Source organism: Scyliorhinus torazame, chromosome 4 (genome assembly GCF_047496885.1).
Source record: "Scyliorhinus torazame isolate Kashiwa2021f chromosome 4, sScyTor2.1, whole genome shotgun sequence".
Lineage (NCBI taxonomy): Eukaryota > Metazoa > Chordata > Chondrichthyes > Carcharhiniformes > Scyliorhinidae > Scyliorhinus > Scyliorhinus torazame.
Window position 1 is genome coordinate 52,438,993 of NC_092710.1, and position 20,005 is coordinate 52,458,997.

The window sequence follows — 20,005 nt, forward strand, 5'->3', positions numbered from 1 at the left end:
TCCCCTTTCCCTCAGCCTCACCCTCTGTCTCTCCCCTTCCTTGCAATCTGTCCACACCCATTGCGTTTCTTCCAATGCAGGCCCCTGAATGGGTCTAACGAAAACGTGCAGAGACCCTTATTCTGCATCTAATGGGCACTTTAATTGCCCTGGAAATGTTGATGGGAGAATCTAAAGGGGCATTTACTCTTCAATTACATCTTGATACACCTGCCCAGGACGTCGTTTTTGGACAGTTTCGGGGACTGCAATCTCGAGAGAACCATTTGATGGAAGTGCTTGACAGGGACAATATCGAGGGAGCTTTGGATGTATCTAGCTCCATGTTCCCTGGGAGGGACATTGTAGAGCTAGCTTTACTTTGTATCGAACCCTGTGTTTGGGGGCATTTGATAAGTGCGGTGCAGAAGGAGATTTATTCTGTGGATAATCGAGTGTAAATACATCCCGTGAGTATTCAATGACAACACTGCGGACATATTTGTACTCAGCGTTCCATCCAAATTCTTCCCCTTCCAATAAATAACAATAAAACCTAAGGAGCATTCTCTGACCTGTGATATATTTAGTCATGGCTTACTTTTCTGCATGTTATTTTTATCACAATCTCAGCTGGGACAGCACGTGACACGTGAACAGGAGAACACATGAACATGATATTTGAGGCATGCACTTTCAGCTACACTTGAACCTGGTTCAGGGGAACCACCTGTGCAAAGTAAAGCTCGCCGTGGAGCCCTAGATGTGGGACGAGGAACAACAAATATCTGTACAGAGCGGAGGGGCGACAGGGGAGGTCATGATGAGGAGGAGAATACACAAAATCCTACAGAATCTTACATACAGGGTCACAGAGTTGCTCACTTGGACAGGGATTGCAGAAGAGCAGAACTAGATTGACATGGGTGAGCAGTATGTTTGCAGTGTACATGACTCACAAAATGCAAATCGGATGCTCAACTTTATTACAAGTATAAAAGATGAGATTTCTTGATGTACATGGCATTGGAGAGAACACAGTGTTGGTCAGCTCCAATTAGATGACACTCAGAATCGTTTCACTTGGCTTTTTCCTGTTATGAAGGTGTTGGTTAGGAGGAGACTTTGCCCATGTTGGGCAATACTCATTAAATCTTTGAAGAATGAGAGGTGATCCTAGTGAAACATGTCCCATTCCGAGGAGGCGTGGCAGGCAAGATTAGGAGAAGATGTTCCTCTCATTTCAGTAATCTGGAGCTTCGTGAACATTAAAAGCGGGGCGAGGTTAAATTTAAGATGGAGCGGAGTGGGAAATGGTTCAACCTGAGGGTCGCTGGTATTTCCATTCCCTTTCCCAGCCAGCAGTGGAAGCTCTGACCAGAGGGACTGACAGGAAAGTGGAACTAAGATCACAATCAGGCCATCCACGGTTTCGCTGCTCGATGGGCTGAATCGCCTATTGCTGATCCTGTGTATTACTATATTCATGATTCCAATTATTCTTAATTTATTTTAATTTATTCAAGATAATATTCGAGGTTGGAGTACATACTCCCAGTTCAGCCATTTTAACCATTGTGTTATTCCAATCAATCTGCACATCACAGCCCGTTTCTAGCATCAGAACCGTGTGAGTTCAAGTCAGCATTGAAGAGCGGCCGCATTGTCAGATCGTAATACTTGGGATAGTTCCAAATAACAAGAGGTTGCGCGCTGTGAATAACAACTCACAGTCTGAGGCTCAGTGCTGGGGACAGGGCCACACTGACAGAGGCTCAGTACTGGGGATAGTGCCACACAGTCAGAGGCTCAGTACTGGGGATAGTGTCACACAGTCAGAGGCTCAGTACTGGGGATAGTGCCACACAGTCAGAGGCTCAGTACTGGGGATAGTGCCACACAGTCAGAGGCTCAGTACTGGGGATAGTGTCACACAGTCAGAGGCTCAGTACTGGGGATAGTGCCACACAGTCAGAGGCTCAGTACTGGGGATAGTGCCACACAGACAGAGGTTCAGTACTGGGGATAGTGCCACACAGACAGGGGCTCAGTACTGGGAATAGTGCCACACAGTCAGAGGCTCAGTACTGACAATAGTGCCAGACAGTCAGAGGTTCAGTACTAGGGTTAGTGCCACACAGTCAGAGGCTCAGTACTGACAATAGTGCCACACAGTCAGATGCTCAGTACTGGGGATAGAGCCACACAGTCAGAGGCTCAGTACTGGGGATAGTGCCAGACAGTCAGAGGCACAGTACTGAGGATAGTGCCACACAGTCAGAGGCTCAGTACTGACAACAGTGCCACACAGTCAGAGGCTCAGTACTGGGGACATGACCACACAGTCAGAGGCTCAGTACTGGGGATAGTGCCACACTGTCAGAGGCTCAGTACTGGGGATAGTGCCACACTGTCAGAGGCTCAGTACTGGGGATAGTGCCACACAGTCAGAGGCTCAGTACTGGGGATAGTGCCACACTGTCAGAGGCTCAGTACTGGGGATAGTGCCACACTGTCAGAGGCTCAGTACTGGGGATAGTGCCACACAGTCAGAGGCTCAGTACTGGGGATAGTGCCACACAGTCAGAGGCTCAGTACTGAGGATAGTGCCACACAGTCAGAGGCTCAGTACTGGGGATAGTGCCACACAGTCAGAGGCTCAGCACTGAGGATAGTGCCACACAGTCAGAGGCTCAGTACTGGGGATAGTGCCACACAGTCAGAGGCTCAGTACTGGGGTTAGTGCCACACAGTCAGAGGCTCGGTACTGGGGATAGTGCCACACAGTCAGTGGCTCAGTACTGGGGATAGTGCCACACAGTCAGAGGCTCAGTACTGGGGATAGTGCCACACATTCAGAGGCTCAGTACTGGGGGATAGTGCCACACATTCAGAGGCTCAGTACTGAGGGATAGTGCCACACAGTCAGAGGCTCAGTACTGGGGGATAGTGCCACACAGTCAGAGGCTCAGTACTGGGGATAGTGCCACACATTCCGAGGCTCAGTACTGGGGATAGTGCCACACATTCCGAGGCTCAGTACTGGGGATAGTGCCACACAGTCAGAGGCTCAGTACTGGGGTTAGTGCCACACAGTCAGAGGCTCAGTACTGGGGACAGTGCCACACAGTCAGAGGTTCAGTACTGGGGATAGTGCCACACAGTCAGAGGCTCAGTACTGGGAATAGTGTCACACAGTCAGAGGCTCAGTACTGGGGATAGTGCCACACAGTCAGAGGCTCAGTACTGGGGATAGTGCCACACAGTCAGAGGCTCGGTACTGGAGATAGTGCCACACAGTCAGATGCTCAGTACTGGGGTTAGTGCCACACAGTCAGAGGTTCAGTACTGGAGATAGTGCCACACAGTCAGATGCTCAGTACTGGGGTTAGTGCCACACAGTCAGAGGCTCAGTACTGGGGATAGTGCCACACAGTCAGAGGCTCAGTACTGGGGATAGAGCCACACAGTCAGAGGCTCAGTCCTGGGGATAGTGCCACACAGTCAGAGGCACAGTAATGGGGATAGTGCCACACAGTCAGAGGCTCAGTACTGGGGGATAGTGCCACACATTCAGAGGCTCAGCACTGGGGATAGTGCCACACATTCCGAGGCTCAGTACTGGGGATAGTGCCACACAGTCAGAGGCTCAGTACTGGGGTTAGTGCCACACAGTCAGAGGCTCAGTACTGGGGACAGTGCCACACAGTCAGAGGCTCAGTACTGGGGATAGTGCCACACAGTCAGAGGCTCAGTACTGGGGATAGTGCCACACAGTCAGAGGTTCAGTACTGGAGATAGTGCCACACAGTCAGATGCTCAGTACTGGGGTTAGTGCCACACAGTCAGAGGCTCAGTACTGGGGATAGTGCCACACAGTCAGAGGCTCAGTACTGGGGATAGAGCCACACAGTCAGAGGCTCAGTCCTGGGGATAGTGCCACACAGTCAGAGGCACAGTACTGGGGATAGTGCCACACAGTCAGAGGCTCAGTAATGGGGATAGTGCCACACAGTCAGAGGCTCAGTCCTGGGGATAGTGCCACACATTCCGAGGCTCAGTACTGGGGATAGTGCCACACAGTCAGAGGCTCAGTACTGGGGACAGTGCCACACAGTCAGAGGTTCAGTACTGGGGATAGTGCCACACAGTCAGAGGCTCAGTACTGGGAATAGTGTCACACAGTCAGAGGCTCAGTACTGGGGATAGTGCCACACAGTCAGATGCTCAGTCCTGGGGTTAGTGCCACACAGTCAGAGGCTCAGTACTGGGGATAGTGCCACACAGTCAGAGGCTCAGTACTGGGGATAGAGCCACACAGTCAGAGGCTCAGTCCTGGGGATAGTGCCACACAGTCAGAGGCTCAGTACTGGGGATAGTGCCACACAGTCAGAGGCTCAGTACTGGGAATAGTGCCACACAGTCAGAGGCTCAGTACTGGGGTTAGTGCCACACAGTCAGAGGCTCAGTACTGGGGAGAGTGCCACACAGTCAGAGGCTCAGTACTGGGGATAGAGCCACACAGTCAGAGGCTCAGTCCTGGGGATAGTGCCACACAGTCAGAGGCTCAGTACTGGGGATAGTGCCACACAGTCAGAGGCTCAGTACTGGGAATAGTGCCACACAGTCAGAGGCTCAGTACTGGGGATAGTGCCACACAGTCAGAGGCTCAGTACTGGGGATAGTGCCACACAGTCAGAGGCTCAGCACTGGGGATAGAGCCACACGGTCAGAGGCTCAGTACTGGGGATAGTGCCACACAGTCAGGCTCAGTACTGGGGATAGAGCCACACAGTCAGAGGCTCAGTACTGGGTGGAGAGCCACACAGTCAGAGGCTCAGTGCTGGGGATAGTGCCACACAGTCAGGCTCAGTACTGGGGATAGAGCCACACAGTCAGAGGCTCAGTACTGGGGATAGAGCCACACAGTCAGAGGCTCAGTACTGGGTGGACAGCCACACAGTCAGAGGCTCAGTACTGGGTGGAGAGCCACACAGTCAGAGGCTCAGTACTGGGGATAGTGCCACACAGTCAAATGCTCAGTACTGGGGTTAGTGCCACACAGTCAGAGGCTCAGTACTGGGGTTAGTGCCACACAGTCAGAGGCTCAGTACTGGGGATAGTGTCACACAGTCAGAGGCTCAGTATTGGGGATAGTGCCACACAGTCAGAGGCTCAGTACTGGGGATAGTGCCACACAGTCAGAGGCTCAGTACTGGGGATAGTGCCACACAGTCAGAGGCTCAGTACTGGGGATAGTGCCACACAGTCAGAGGCTCAGTACTGGGGATAGTGCCACACAGTCAGAGGCTCAGTCCTGGGGATAGTGCCACACAGTCAGAGGCTCAGTACTGGGGTTAGTGCCACACAGTCAGAGACTCAGTACTGAGGATAGTGCCACACAGTCAGAGGCTCAGTACTGGGGATAGTGCCACACAGTCAGAGGCTCAGTACTGGGAATAGTGTCACACAGTCAGAGGCTCAGTACTGGGGATAGTGTCACACAGTCAGAGGCTCAGTACTGGGGATAGTGCCACACAGTCAGAGGTTCAGTACTGGGAATAGTGCCACACAGTCAGATGCTCAGTCCTGGGGTTAGTGCCACACAGTCAGAGGCTCAGTACTGGGGTTAGTGCCACACAGTCAGAGACTCAGTACTGAGGATAGTGCCACACAGTCAGAGGCTCAGTACTGGGGATAGTGCCACACAGTCAGAGGCTCAGTACTGAGGATAGTGCCACACAGTCAGAGGCTCAGTACTGGGGTTAGTGCCACACAGTCAGAGGCTCAGTACTGGGGTTAGTGCCACACAGTCAGAGACTCAGTACTGAGGATAGTGCCACACAGTCAGAGGCTCAGTACTGGGGATAGTGCCACACAGTCAGAGGCTCAGTACTGGGAATAGTGTCACACAGTCAGAGGCTCAGTACTGGGGATAGTGTCACACAGTCAGAGGCTCAGTACTGGGGATAGTGCCACACAGTCAGAGGTTCAGTACTGGGGATAGTGCCACACAGTCAGATGCTCAGTCCTGGGGTTAGTGCCACACAGTCAGAGGCTCAGTACTGGGGATAGTGCCACACAGTCAGAGGCTCAGTCCTGGGGTTAGTGCCACACAGTCAGAGGCTCAGTACTGGGGATAGAGCCACACAGTCAGAGGCTCAGTCCTGGGGATAGTGCCACACAGAGAGAGGCTCAGTCCTGGGGTTAGTGCCACACAGTCAGAGGCTCAGTACTGGGGATAGTGCCACATAGTCAGAGGCTCAGTACTGGGGATAGAGCCACACAGTCAGAGGCTCAGTACTGGGGATAGTGCCACACAGTCAGAGGCTCAGTACTGGGGATAGTGCCACACAGTCAGAGGCTCAGTACTGGGGTTAGTGCCACACAGTCAGAGGCTCAGTACTGAGGATAGTGCCACACAGTCAGAGGCTCAGTACTGGGAATAGTGCCACACAGTCAGAGGCTCAGTACTGGGGATAGTGCCACACAGTCAGAGGCTCAGTACTGGGGATAGTGCCACACAGTCAGAGGCTCAGTACTGGGGATAGTGCCACACAGTCAGAGGCTCAGTACTGGGGATAGTGCCACACAGTCAGAGGCTCAGTACTGGGGATAGTGCCACACAGTCAGAGGCTCAGTACTGGGGATAGTGCCACACAGTCAGAGACTCAGTACTGGGGATAGTGCCACACAGTCAGAGGCTCAGTCCTGGGGATAGTGCCACACAGTCAGAGGCTCAGTACTGGGGATAGAGCCACACGGTCAGAGGCTCAGTACTGGGGATAGTGCCACACAGTCAGAGGCTCAGTACTGGGGATAGTGCCACACAGTCAGAGGCTCAGTACTGGGGATAGTGCCACACAGTCAGAGGCTCAGTACTGGGGATAGTGCCACACAGTCAGAGGCTCAGTACTGGGGATAGTGCCACACAGTCAGAGGCTCAGTACTGGGGATAGTGCCACACAGTCAGAGGCTCAGTACTGGGGATAGTGCCACACAGTCAGAGACTCAGTACTGGGGATAGTGCCACACAGTCAGAGGCTCAGTCCTGGGGATAGTGCCACACAGTCAGAGGCTCAGTACTGGGGATAGAGCCACACGGTCAGAGGCTCAGTACTGGGGATAGTGCCACACATTCAGGCTCAGTACTGGGGATAGAGCCACACAGTCAGAGGCTCAGTACTGGGGATAGAGCCACACGGTCAGAGGCTCAGTACTGGGTGGAGAGCCACACAGTCAGAGGCTCAGTAGTGGGTGGAGAGCCACACAGTCAGAGGCTCAGTACTGGGGATAGTGCCACACGGTCAGGCTCAGTACTGGGAATAGAGCCACACAGTCAGAGGCTCAGTACTGGGTGGAGAGCCACACAGTCAGAGGTTCAGTACTGGGGATAGTGCCACACAGTCAAATGCTCAGTACTGGGGTTAGTGCCACACAGTCAGAGGCTCAGTACTGGGGTTAGTGCCACACAGTCAGAGGCTCAGTACTGGGGATAGTGCCACACAGTCAGAGGCTCAGTACTGGGGATAGTGCCACACAGTCAGAGGCTCAGTACTGGGGTTAGTGCCACACAATCAGAGGCTCAGTACTGGGAATAGTGTCACACAGTCAGAGGCTCAGTACTGGGGATAGTGCCACACAGTCAGAGCCTCAGTACTGAGGATAGTGCCACACAGTCAGAGGCTCAGTACTGGGAATAGTGTCACACAGTCAGAGGCTCAGTACTGGGGATAGTGCCACACAGTCAGAGGCTCAGTACTGGGGATAATGCCACACATTCAGAGGCTCAGTACTGGGGATAGAGCCACACAGTCAGAGGCTCAGTCCTGGGGATAGTGCCACACAGTCAGAGGCTCAGTACTGGGGATAGAGCCACACAGTCAGAGGCTCAGTCCTGGGGATAGTGCCACACATGCAGAGGCTCAGTACTGGGGATAGTGCCACACAGTCAGAGGCTCAGTACTGGGGATAGTGCCACACAGTCAGAGGCTCCGTACTGGGGATAGTGCCACACAGTCAGAGGCTCAGTACTGGGGATAGTGCCACACAGTCAGAGGCTCAGTACTGGGGATAGAGCCACACAGTCAGAGGCTCAGTCCTGGGGATAGTGCCACACAGTCAGAGGCTCAGTACTGGGGATAGTGCCACACAGTCAGAGGCTCAGTACTGGGGATAGAGCCACACAGTCAGAGGCTCAGTCCTGGGGATAGTGCCACACAGTCAGAGGCTCAGTACTGGTGATAGTGCCACACAGTCAGAGGCTCAGTACTGGGGATAGTGCCACACAGTCAGAGGCTCAGTACTGGGGACAGTGCCACACAGTCAGAGGCTCAGTACTGGGGATAGTGCCACACGGTCAGAGGCTCAGTACTGGGGATAGTGCCACACAGTCAGAGGCTCTGTACTGGGGATAGTGCCACACAGTCAGAGGCTCAGTACTGGGGATAGTGCCACACAGTCAGAGGCTTAGTACTGGGGATAGTGCCACACAGTCAGAGGCTCAATACTGGGGATAGTGCCACACAGTCAGAGGCTCAGTACCGGGGATAGTGCCACACAGTCAGAGGCTCAGTACTGGAGATAGTGCCACACAGTCAGAGGCTCAGTACTGGGGATAGTGCCACACAGTCAGAGGCTCAGTACTGGGGATAGTGCCACACAGTCAGAGGCTCAGTACTGGGGATAGTGCCACACAGTCAGAGGCTCAGTACTGGGGATAGTGCCACACAGTCAGAGGCTCAGTACTGGGGATAGTGCCACACAGTCAGAGGCTCAGTACTGAGGATAGTGCCACACAGTCAGAGGCTCAGTACTGGGGATAGTGCCACACAGTCAGAGGCTCAGTACTGGTGATAGTGCCACACAGTCAGAAGCTCAGTACTGGGGATAGAGCCACACAGTCAGAGGCTCAGTACTGGGGATAGTTCCACACGGTCAGAGGCTCAGTACTGGGGATAGTGCCACACAGTCAGGCTCAGTACTGGGGATAGAGCCAGACAGTCAGAGGCTCAGTACTGGGTATAGAGCCACACAGTCAGAGGCTCAGTACTGGGGATAGTGCCACACAGTCAGAGGCTCAGTACTGGGGATAGTGCCACACAGTCAGAGGCTCAGTACTGGGGACAGTGTCACACAGTCAGAGGCTCAGTACTGGGAATAGTGCCACACAGTCAGGCTCAGTACTGGGGATAGTGCCACACAGTCAGAGGCTCAGTACTGGGGATAGAGCCACACAGTCAGAGGCTCAGTACTGGGGATAGAGCCACTCAGTCAGAGGCTCAGTACTGGGGATGGTGCCACACAGTCCGAGGCTCAGTACTGGGGATAGTCCCACACGGTCAGAGGCTCAGTACTGAGGATAGTGCCACACAGTCAGAGGCTCAGTACTGGGGATAGTGCCACAGTCAGAGGCTCAGTACTGGGAATATTGCCACACAGTCAGAGGCTCACTACTGGGGATAGAGCCACACAGTCAGAGGCTCAGTACTGGGTGTAGAGCCACACAGTCAGAGGCTCAGTACTGGGGATAGTGCCACACAGTCGGAGGCTCAGTACTGGGGATAGTGCCACACAGTCAGAGGCTCAGTACTGGGGATAGTGCCACACAGTCGGAGGCTCAGTACTGGGGATAGTGCCACACAGTCAGAGGCTCAGTACTGGGGATAGTGCCACACAGTCAGGCTCAGTACTGGGGATAGTGCCACACAGTCAGAGGCTCACTACTGGGGATAGAGCCACACAGTCAGAGGCTCAGTACTGGGGATATTGCCACACAGTCAGAGGCTCACTACTGGGGATAGAGCCACACAGTCAGAGGCTCAGTACTGGGGATATTGCCACACATTCAGAGGCTCAGTACTGGGGATAGTGCCACACAGTCAGAGGCTCAGTACTGGGGATAGTGCCACACAGTCAGAGGCTCAGTACTGGGGATAGTGCCACACAGTCAGAGGCTCAGTACTGGGGATAGTGCCACACAGTCAGAGGCTCGGTACTGGGTATAGAGCCACACAGTCAGAGGCTCAGTACTGGGGATAGTGCCACACAGTCAGAGGCTCAGTACTGGGGATAGTGCCACACAGTCAGAGGTTCAGTACTGGGGATCGTCCCACACGGTCAGAGGCTCAGTACTGGGGATAGTGCCACACAGTCAGAGGCTCAGTACTGGGGATAGTGCCACAGTCAGAGGCTCAGTACTGGGGATATTGCCACACAGTCAGAGGCTCAGTACTGGGGATATTGCCACACAGTCAGAGGCTCAGTACTGGGGATAGTGTCACACAGTCAGAGGCTCAGTACTGGGGATAGTGCCACACGGTCAGAGGCTCAGTACTGGGGATAGTGCCACACAGTCAGAGGCTCAGTACTGGGGATAGAGCCACACAGTCAGAGGCTCAGTACTGGGGAAAGTGCCACACAGTCAGAGGCTCAGTACTGGGGATCGTCCCACACGGTCAGAGGCTCAGGACTGGGGATAGTGCCACACAGTCAGAGACTCAGTACTGGGGATAGTGCCACACAGTCAGAGGCTCAGTACTGGGGATAGTGCCACAGTCAGAGGCTCAGTACTGGGGATATTGCCACACAGTCAGAGGCTCATTACTGGGGATCGTCCCACACGGTCAGAGGCTCAGTACTGGGGATAGTGCCACACAGTCAGAGGCTCAGTACTGGGGATAGTGCCACACAGTCAGAGGCTCAGTACTGGGGATAGTGCCACAGTCAGAGGCTCAGTACTGGGGATAGTGCCACACAGTCAGAGGCTCAGTACTGGGGATAGAGCCACACAGTCAGAGGCTCAGTACTGGGGAAAGTGCCACACAGTCAGAGGCTCAGTACTGGGGATCGTCCCACACGGTCAGAGGCTCAGGACTGGGGATAGTGCCACACAGTCAGAGACTCAGTACTGGGGATAGTGCCACACAGTCAGAGGCTCAGTACTGGGGATAGTGCCACAGTCAGAGGCTCAGTACTGGGGATATTGCCACACAGTCAGAGGCTCAGTACTGGGGATATTGCCACACAGTCAGAGGCTCAGTACTGGGGATAGTGCCACACAGTCAGAGGCTCAGTACTGGGGATAGTGCCACACAGTCAGAGGCTCAGTACTGGGGATATTGCCACACAGTCAGAGGCTCAGTACTGGGGATAGTGCCACACAGTCAGAGGCTCAGTACTGGGGATAGTGCCACAGTCAGAGGCTCAGTACTGGAATAGTTACACACAGTCAGAGGCTCAGTACTGGGGATAGTGCCACACAGTCAGAGGCTCAGTACTGGGGATAGTGCCACACAGTCAGAGGCTCAGTACTGGGGATATTGCCACACAGTCAGAGGCTCAGTACTGGGGATAGTGCCACACAGTCAGAGGCTCAGTACTGGGGATAGTGCCACAGTCAGAGGCTCAGTACTGGGGATAGTTACACACAGTCAGAGGCTCAGTACTGGTTTTATTGAAATTTTTTTTCCCTGAGCAACATTTTTCCCGCTTACAAAACAAACGAAACGATAACAATAACAAAACAGAATTTTTAAAAACTTTTTAACAATAATAATAATAATAATAATATACAAGTAACAAAACCTCATACTCTATTGACCTATACTCAACTAAGCCTCCTCCCCCCCTCCCGCCCCCCCCTCCCGCCTGGGTTGCTGCTGCTGGTCATCTGTCTTCCCTCTAACGTTCCCCTAGGTAGTCGAGAAATGGCTGCCACCGCCTGGTGAACCCTTGAGCCGATCCTCTCAGGGCAAACTTTATCTGCTTCAGTTTAATAAACCCCGCCATATCGTTTACCCAGGCCTCCAGTCCGGGGGGTTTCGCCTCCTTCCACATGAGTAGGATCCTGCGCCGGGCTACGAGGGACGCAAAGGCCACGACATCGGCCTCTTTCGCCTCCTGCACTCCCGGCTCTTCATCAAATCCAAATAGAGCTAACCCCCAGCCTGGTTTGACCCGGGCCTTCACCACCTGCGAAACACTCCCGTCACTCCCTTCCAGGACCCTTCCAGTGCCGGGCACGCCCAAAACATATGTGCGTGGTTTGCCTGGCTCCCGCCACACCTCCCACATTTGTCCTCCACTCCAAAGAACCTGCTCAATCTTGCCCCCGTTATGTGTGCTCTATGTAGCACCTTAAATTGAATCAGGCTAAGCCTGGCGCATGAGGAAGAGGAATTTACCCTGCTTCGGGCATCAGCCCACATATCCTCATCTAGCTCCTCCCCGAATTCTTCTTCCCACTTTCTTTTTAGTTCGCCCACCGACTCCTCCCCCTCTTCCCTCATCTCTCTATAAATCTCTGACACCTTGCCCTCTCCGACCCACACCCCTAAAAGCACCCTGTCCTGTATCCCCTGTGTCGGGAGCTGCGGAAATTCCCTCACCTGTTGTCTAGTAAACGCCCTCACCTGCATATATCTCAAGAAATTCCCCCGGGGTAACTTATACTTTTCCTCCAGTGCTCCCAAGCTCGCAAAAGTCCCATCTATGAATAAATCTCCCACCTTCCTAATTCCCAACTGGTACCAGCTCTGAAATCCTCCATCCATTCTTCCTGGGGCGAACCTATGGTTGTTCCTGATAGGGGACCCCACCAGGGCTCCCCGCACCCCTCTCTGTCGCCTCCACTGTCCCCATATGTTCAGTGTTGCCGCCACCACCGGGTTCGTGGTGTACTTTTTCGGTGAGAACGGTAGCGGCGCCGTCACCAGCGCCTCTAGACTCGTCCCTTTACAGGACCTTCTCTCCAGCCTTTTCCATGCTGCTCCCTCACCCTCCATCATCCATCTACGTATCATTGCCACATTGGCGGCCCAATAATAATCTCCCAAGTTCGGTAGTGCCAGTCCTCCTCTGTCCCTACTGCGCTGCAGGAACCCCCTCCTTACTCTCGGAACTTTCCCTGCCCACACAAAGCTCGTAATGCTCCTATCTATTTTATTAATAAAGGTCCTGGTGATTAAAATAGGGAGACATTGAAATACAAATAAGAACCTCGGGAGGACCATCATCTTAATTGCCTGCACCCTGCCCGCCAGCGATAAAGGCTGCATGTCCCACCTCTTAAAGTCCTCCTCCATTTGTTCTACCAGCCGTGTCAGATTAAGTCTGTGCAAGGTTCCCCAGCTCCTAGCGATCTGAATCCCCCAGTATCGGAAGTTTCTTTCCACTTTCCTTTGCGGCAAGCCTTCTATCTCTCTACTCTGGTCCCCTGGATTTATCACATATAATTCACTCTTCCCCATGTTTAACCTATACCCCGAAAATTCCCCGAACCTCCTCAAGATTCGCATAACCTCTATCATCCCCCCCACTGGGTCCAACACGTATAGCAATAGGTCATCCGCGTATAACGAGACTCGGTGTTCTTCTCCCCCTCTAGTCACCCCTCTCCATTTCCTGGAGTCTCTCAGCGCCATGGCCAGAGGTTCAATTGCCAGCGCAAACAACAATGGAGACAGCGGGCATCCCTGTCTTGTTCCCCTATATAATCGGAAATACTCCGATCTATGTCGACCTGTAACTACGCTTGCCGTTGGTGCCCCATAAAGTAGTCTAACCCAGCGAATAAATCCGTTCCCAAACCCAAACCTCCTTAACACTTCCCATAAATACTCCCACTCCACCCTATCAAATGCCTTCTCTGCGTCCATTGCCGCCACTGTCTCTGCCTCCCCCTCCACTGAGGGCATCATTATCACCCCTAATAGCCGTCGCACGTTAACATTCAATTGTCTCCCTTTTACGAACCCTGTCTGGTCTTCGTGCACCACTCCTGGGACACAGTCCTCTATCCTCGATGCCAGCACCTTTGCTAGCAGTTTGGCGTCCACGTTCAATAGTGAAATAGGTCTATAGGACCCACACTGCATCGGATCTTTGTCCCTCTTCAAAATTAGCGATATCGTCGCCTCCGACATTGTCGGGGGTAGTGTCCCCCCTTCCCTGGCCTCATTGAACGTCCTCGCCAACAACGGGGGCCAACAAGTCCACATATTTTCTGTAGAATTCCACCGGGAACCCGTCCGGCCCCTGGGCCTTCCCTGCTTGCATGCTTCCCAGTCCCTTAATAACCTCGTCCAGCTCAATCGGCGCCCCCAGGCCTGCCACCGCCTGCTCCTCCACTTTCGGGAACCTCAACTGGTCCAGGAACTGCCGGATCCCCTCCTCTCCCTCTGGGGGCTGAGACCTATACAGTTCTTCATAAAAGGTCTTAAACACCTCATTTATCTTTCCTGCCCTTCGCACAGTGTCTCCCCTTTCATCCCTAATTCCTCCTATCTCCCTCGCTGCTGCCCTCTTTCGCAGTTGGTGCACCAACAGGCGACTAGCCTTTTCCCCATATTCATACCTCCTCCACTGTGCCTTCCTCCACAGTACCTCCGCCTTTCTGGTGGTCAGAAGGTCAAACTCGGTCTGGAGTCGTCTCCTCTCCCTGTATAGCTCCTCCTCCGGGGTCTCTGCAAATTCCCTGTCCACCCTTAAAATCTCTCCCAGTAATCTATCCCTTTCCTTGGCCTCTGTTTTCCTTTTGTGGGCCCCAATAGAAATCAGCTCTCCTCTGACCACCGCTTTTAGTGCTTCCCAGACCACTCCCACAGGGACCTCGCCGTCGTCATTGACCTCCAGGTATCTCTCGATACACCCCCTCACACTTGCACACACTCCCTCATCCGCCATCAGTCCCACATCTAATCGCCAGAGTGTTCTCTGCTCCCTGTCCTCTCCTACTTCCAGGTCCACCTAATGTGGGGCATGATCCGAAACCGCTATGGCTGAGTATTCAGCTTCTTCCACCCTAGAGATCAACGACCTTCCTAAAACAAAAAAATCTATCCGGGAGTGCACTTTATGGACGTGGGAGAAGAAGGAATACTCCCTAGCCCTGGGTCTAAGAAATCGCCATGGATCCACTCCCCCCATTTGGTCCATAAACCCCTTAAGTACCTTGGCCGCTGCCGGCCTTCTTCCAGTCCTTGAGCTGGATCTATCTAGCCCCGGGTCCAGCACCATATTAAAGTCCCCTCCTAAAATCAAATTTCCTACCTCCAGGTCCGGTATACGCCCCAGCATCCATCTCATGAACCCCGCATCGTCCCAATTTGGGGCATACACATTAACCAACACGACCTCCATTCCCTCCAGCATACCACTCACCATTACATATCTACCTCCACTATCTGCTACGATGTTCTTTGCTTCAAATGCTACCCGTTTCCCCACCAAAATGGCCACCCCTCTGTTCTTTGCGTCCAGTCCTGAGTGGAACACCTGTCCCACCCATCCTTTCCTTAGCCTAACTTGGTCTGCCACCTTTAGGTGCGTCTCTTGGAGCATAGCCACGTCTGCCCTCAGTCCTTTCAAATGCGCGAGCGCTCGGGCCCTTTTTATCGGTCCATTCAGGCCTCTCACGTTCCACGTGATCAGCCTCACTGGGGGGCTACCTGCCCCCCTCCCGTGTCGACTAGCCATTACCTTCTCTAGGCCAGTCCCATATCCCGCCTCCGCGCTCCCGCTCGCTCCCCCAGCGTCGCATTCCGCCCCCGACCACCCTCTCTTTAGCCATTTCCTTTTGGATTTCACAGCAGCAACCCGGTTGTTCCCCCCGCCCCCCCCCCCCGCCCCCCCCCCCGCCCCGCTAGATCCCTATCTAGCTTGATTGCTCCCCTCATATCACTTCCGTAAGTCAGCTGACTTCAACTGACCCCGGCTACTCCTGCTCGCTCCTCGACCCCCCCCCCCGGTGTGAGGGAACTCCCATCCGCCTTGCGCCTATTTTCCCGCCTTATTCTTTCTGGCGCGGGAACATCCCTTTACCTGACCCGCCTCTTATGGCGCAGCTCCCTTTCCCCTCCCCCTCTCCTTCCCCATTCTCCGACTATGTCCCGCCTCTCCCCCCTCACCGGCGCCCACATTTCCCCAGTGTCCCCCCCCTTCCCTGTTTACTTCTCGATTAACTTTCACCATCCCATTAACAAAAACAATAATAACAACAATAACAGTTCCCTGCAGCATCAGTCCCTCAGTTCCGGTCCAGTTTCTCTTCATTGATGAAGGACCATGCTTCCTCCGCCGTCTCGAATTAATAGTGTCTCTCCTGATGCGTGACCCATAGTCTTGCCGGCTGCAGCATCCCAAACTTCACCTTCCTTTTGTGCAAAACCTCTTTGGCTCGGTTGAAGCTCGCCCTCCTTCTCGCCACCTCCGCACTCCAATCCTGGTAGACCCTTACCACCGCATTCTCCCATCTGCTACTCCGCACCTTTTTAGCCCATCTCAGGACCTCTTCTCTGTCCTTAAGGCGGTAGAATCGCACGATTATCGCCCTCAGTGGCTCTCCCGCTTTTGGTCTTCTCGCCGGGATCCGATTTGCCCACTCCACCTCCATTGGGCCCGCAGGGGCCTCAGCACCCATCAGTGAGCTCAGCATCTTACTTGCGTACGCTCCACAGTCCACTCCTTCCACATCCCCCGGGAGACCTAGTATCCTGAGGTTCTTCCTTCGCGCTCCATTTTCAAGGGCCTCAATCCTGTCAGCACACTTTTTATGAAGTGCCTCGTGCGTCTGAGTCTTGACCGCCAGGCCCAGGACCTCGTCCTCAATACCTGACACCTTCTGCTCCACCACGCAAAGTTCAGTCTCCTGGGTCTTTAAAGTCTCCTTAAGGCCCTCAATTGCCTGTAACAACGGGGTCATTACCTCCTTCTTCAGCAGGTTCACGCACCGTCTCACCACCTCGTCCTGCTCAGGCCCCCATGTCACCTGTGGTTTCTCAGCCGCCATTTTGTTCCACTCCCTCTGACCTTCTGGCTGCAGATTCTTCGGGCTGCAGCCGCCGCCGCCGGTTTTTCTCTCCGTCGTTCGGGGGGGACTCCCTTCCCTCGCGCCTCGCACCGGGTTTTTCGGCCGTCAAAGTCCCCGTTGGGGCTCTTAAAAGAGCCCGAAGTTCCGTCGGAACTTGAGCCGCCGAAACGTGCGGCTAGCTCATCCCTGCCGCAACTGGAAGTCGGCTCAGTACTGGTTTAAGTTGGTGCTGTGGCTTAGATTGTTAAAGCACCTGTCTAAGTAAACAGGAGATTCTAAGTTCAAATCTCAGCAGTGCCTTTATACCTTTACGTCAAAACAAGTAACCTGTTATGAAAAGCTCCCAATTTAATGGTGAATGCAGAGTTTATTGGCAAAATCTCCATGGCACTAACCTTGAAGGTGCCCTCCCTACTCTTAGACTAGGGAAAGAGTAGGACCAGTCAAGGACAGGGATGGGAAGTTGTGTGTGGAGTCTGAAGAGATAGGTGAGATATTAAATGAATATTTTTCGTCAGTATTCACTCAGGAAAAAGATAATGTTGTGGAGGAGAATGCTGAGACCCAGGCTAATAGAATAGATGGCATTGAGGTACGTAGGGAAGAGGTGTTGGCAATTCTGGACAGGCTGAAAATAGATAAGTCCCCGGGTGCGGATGGGATTTATCCTAGGATTCTCTGGGAGGCCAGGGAAGAGATTGCTGGACCTTTGGCTTTGATTTTTATGTCATCATTGGCTACAGGAATAGTGCCAGAGGACTGGAGGATAGCAAATGTGGTCCCTTTGTTCAAAAAGGGGAGCAGAGACAACCCCGGCAACTATAGACCAGTGAGCCTCACGTCTGTAGTGGGTAAAGTCTTGGAGGGGATTATAAGAGACAAGATTTATAATCATCTAGATAGGAATAATATGATCAGGGATAGTCAGCATGGCTTTGTGAAGGGTAGGTCATGCCTCACAAACCTTATCGAGTTCTTTGAGAAGGTGACTGAACAGGTAGACGAGGGTAGAGCAGTTGATGTGGTGTATATGGATTTCAGCAAAGCGTTTGATAATGTTCCCCACGGTAGGCTATTGCAGAAAATACAGAGGCTGGGATTGAGGGTGATTTAGAGATGTGGATCAGAAATTGGCTAGCTGAAAGAAGACAGAGGGTGGTGGATGATGGGAAATGTTCAGAATGGAGTTCAGTTACAAGTGGAGTACCACAAGGATCTGTTCTGGGGCCGTTGCTGTTTGTCATTTTTATCAATGACCTAGAGGAAGGCGCAGAAGGATGGGTGAGTAAATTTGCAGACAATACTAAAGTTGGTGGTGTTGTCGATAGTGTGGAAGGATGTAGCAGGTTACAGAGGGATTTAAATAAGCTGCAGAGCTGGGCTGAGAGGTGGCAAATGGAGTTTAATGTAGAGAAGTATGAGGTGATTCACTTTGGAAGGAATAACAGGAATGCGGAATATTTGGCTAATGGTAAAGTTCTTGGAAGTGTGGATGAGCAGAGGGATCTAGGTGTCCATGTACATAGATCCCTGAAAGTTGCCACCCAGGTTGATAGGGTTGTGAAGAATGCCTATGGAGTGTTGGCCTTTATTGGTAGAGGGATTGAGTTCCGGAGTCAGGAGGTCATGTTGCAGCTGTACAGGACTCTGATACGGCCGCATTTGGAGTATTGCGTACAGTTCTGGTCACCGCATTATAGGAAGGACGTGGAGGCTTTGGAGCGGGTGCAGAGGAGATTTACCAGGATGTTGCCTGGTATGGAGGGAAAATCTTATGAGGAAAGGCTGATGGACTTGAGGATGTTTTCGTTGGAGAGAAGAAGGTTAAGAGGAGACTTAATAGAGGCATACAAAATGATCAGGGGGTTAGATAGGGTGGACAGTGAGAGCCTTCTCCCGCGGATGGAAATGGCTGGCACGAGGGGACATAGCTTTACACTGAGGGGTAATAGATATAGGACAGAGGTCAGGGGTAGGTTCTTTATGCAAAGAGTAGTGAGGCCGTGGAATGCCCTACCTGCTACAGTAGTGAACTCGCCAACATTGAGGGCATTTAAAAGTTATTGGATAAACATATGGATGATAATGGCATAGTGTAGGTTAGATGGCTTTTGTTTAGGTGCAACATCGTGGGCCGAAGGGCCTGTACTGCGCTGTATCGTTCTATGTTCTATGTTCGATGTAATCATTCAATCTTTGCTCACAGACATCGCTGACAAACATTCAAAATGTTCCTACTGGATTTCCTGAGGTCAAACCTGTCGTGCATTCAAAGGAAAATACTGCACATGTTGAGAATCTGCATGAGAAACTAAAAATGATTGGATTAAAGCTCATAAAATTTGAGGATGTCTGCGGAGCCAGACACAAAGATAATGTTTCAAATCCATGTGATCCTTATTCCGAGCTGAAGCGAGGTTACATGCAATGGAGTAGATGAGGAAAATGGAAGTTGCGTGAAAAGTGGGAGATATGGAAGTTTGAATCAAGTTCGACATAAATCAAGGAAAAGCAATCTTGAAGGTCAGCACCACAGAAATTTTGCCAACGTTTTCTGTGTTCACCATTAAATGAGGAGCATTCTTCACAGGCTACATGCTTTGACCTGAATGTATAAATGTACTGCTGAGATTTGAACTCATGATCTCCTGTTTACAAGACAGGCGCTTTAACCATCTAAGCCACAGCACCAATCTGCAAGACAACTTTGCAAATGTAGAACAGATTTCAATTGTTTTGATTAAACATCAGTATTGTTGATTTCTCCTGCTGACTTTGAGAGTGCAAATTAAAATATTCATCGCCACTGGGCTTTTGACACTGTAAAAATTGCAGTTATTCTGAAAGTTAATAATTTAAAAGCAGTTCTGCAGGAAAGGAGCATACAAACAGGAAATATTTGCGAATTGGTAAGTGATTAAACATGGCCAGAAAACTATAGTGGTATAATGCAGGACAAGACCAGGAGAGAGTTTAAACATCAACTGAAAATCTAGCAAAAATCCTTGAAAATTCTGGACGGCTGTTGCAATTTGGCAAACACGACGTTGTCACGGTTCTTTCACTTTCCATAAAGCATCCTGCATTCTTATTTTTATTTCCGACCGTTCATTGGGAAGCAAACGCCTTGAGCCAAAATCAAAGCCCTGACATGGACTTGAACCCTGGACCATCAGATTAAAAGTATGATACTCTACCAACTGAGCTACCAGGGCC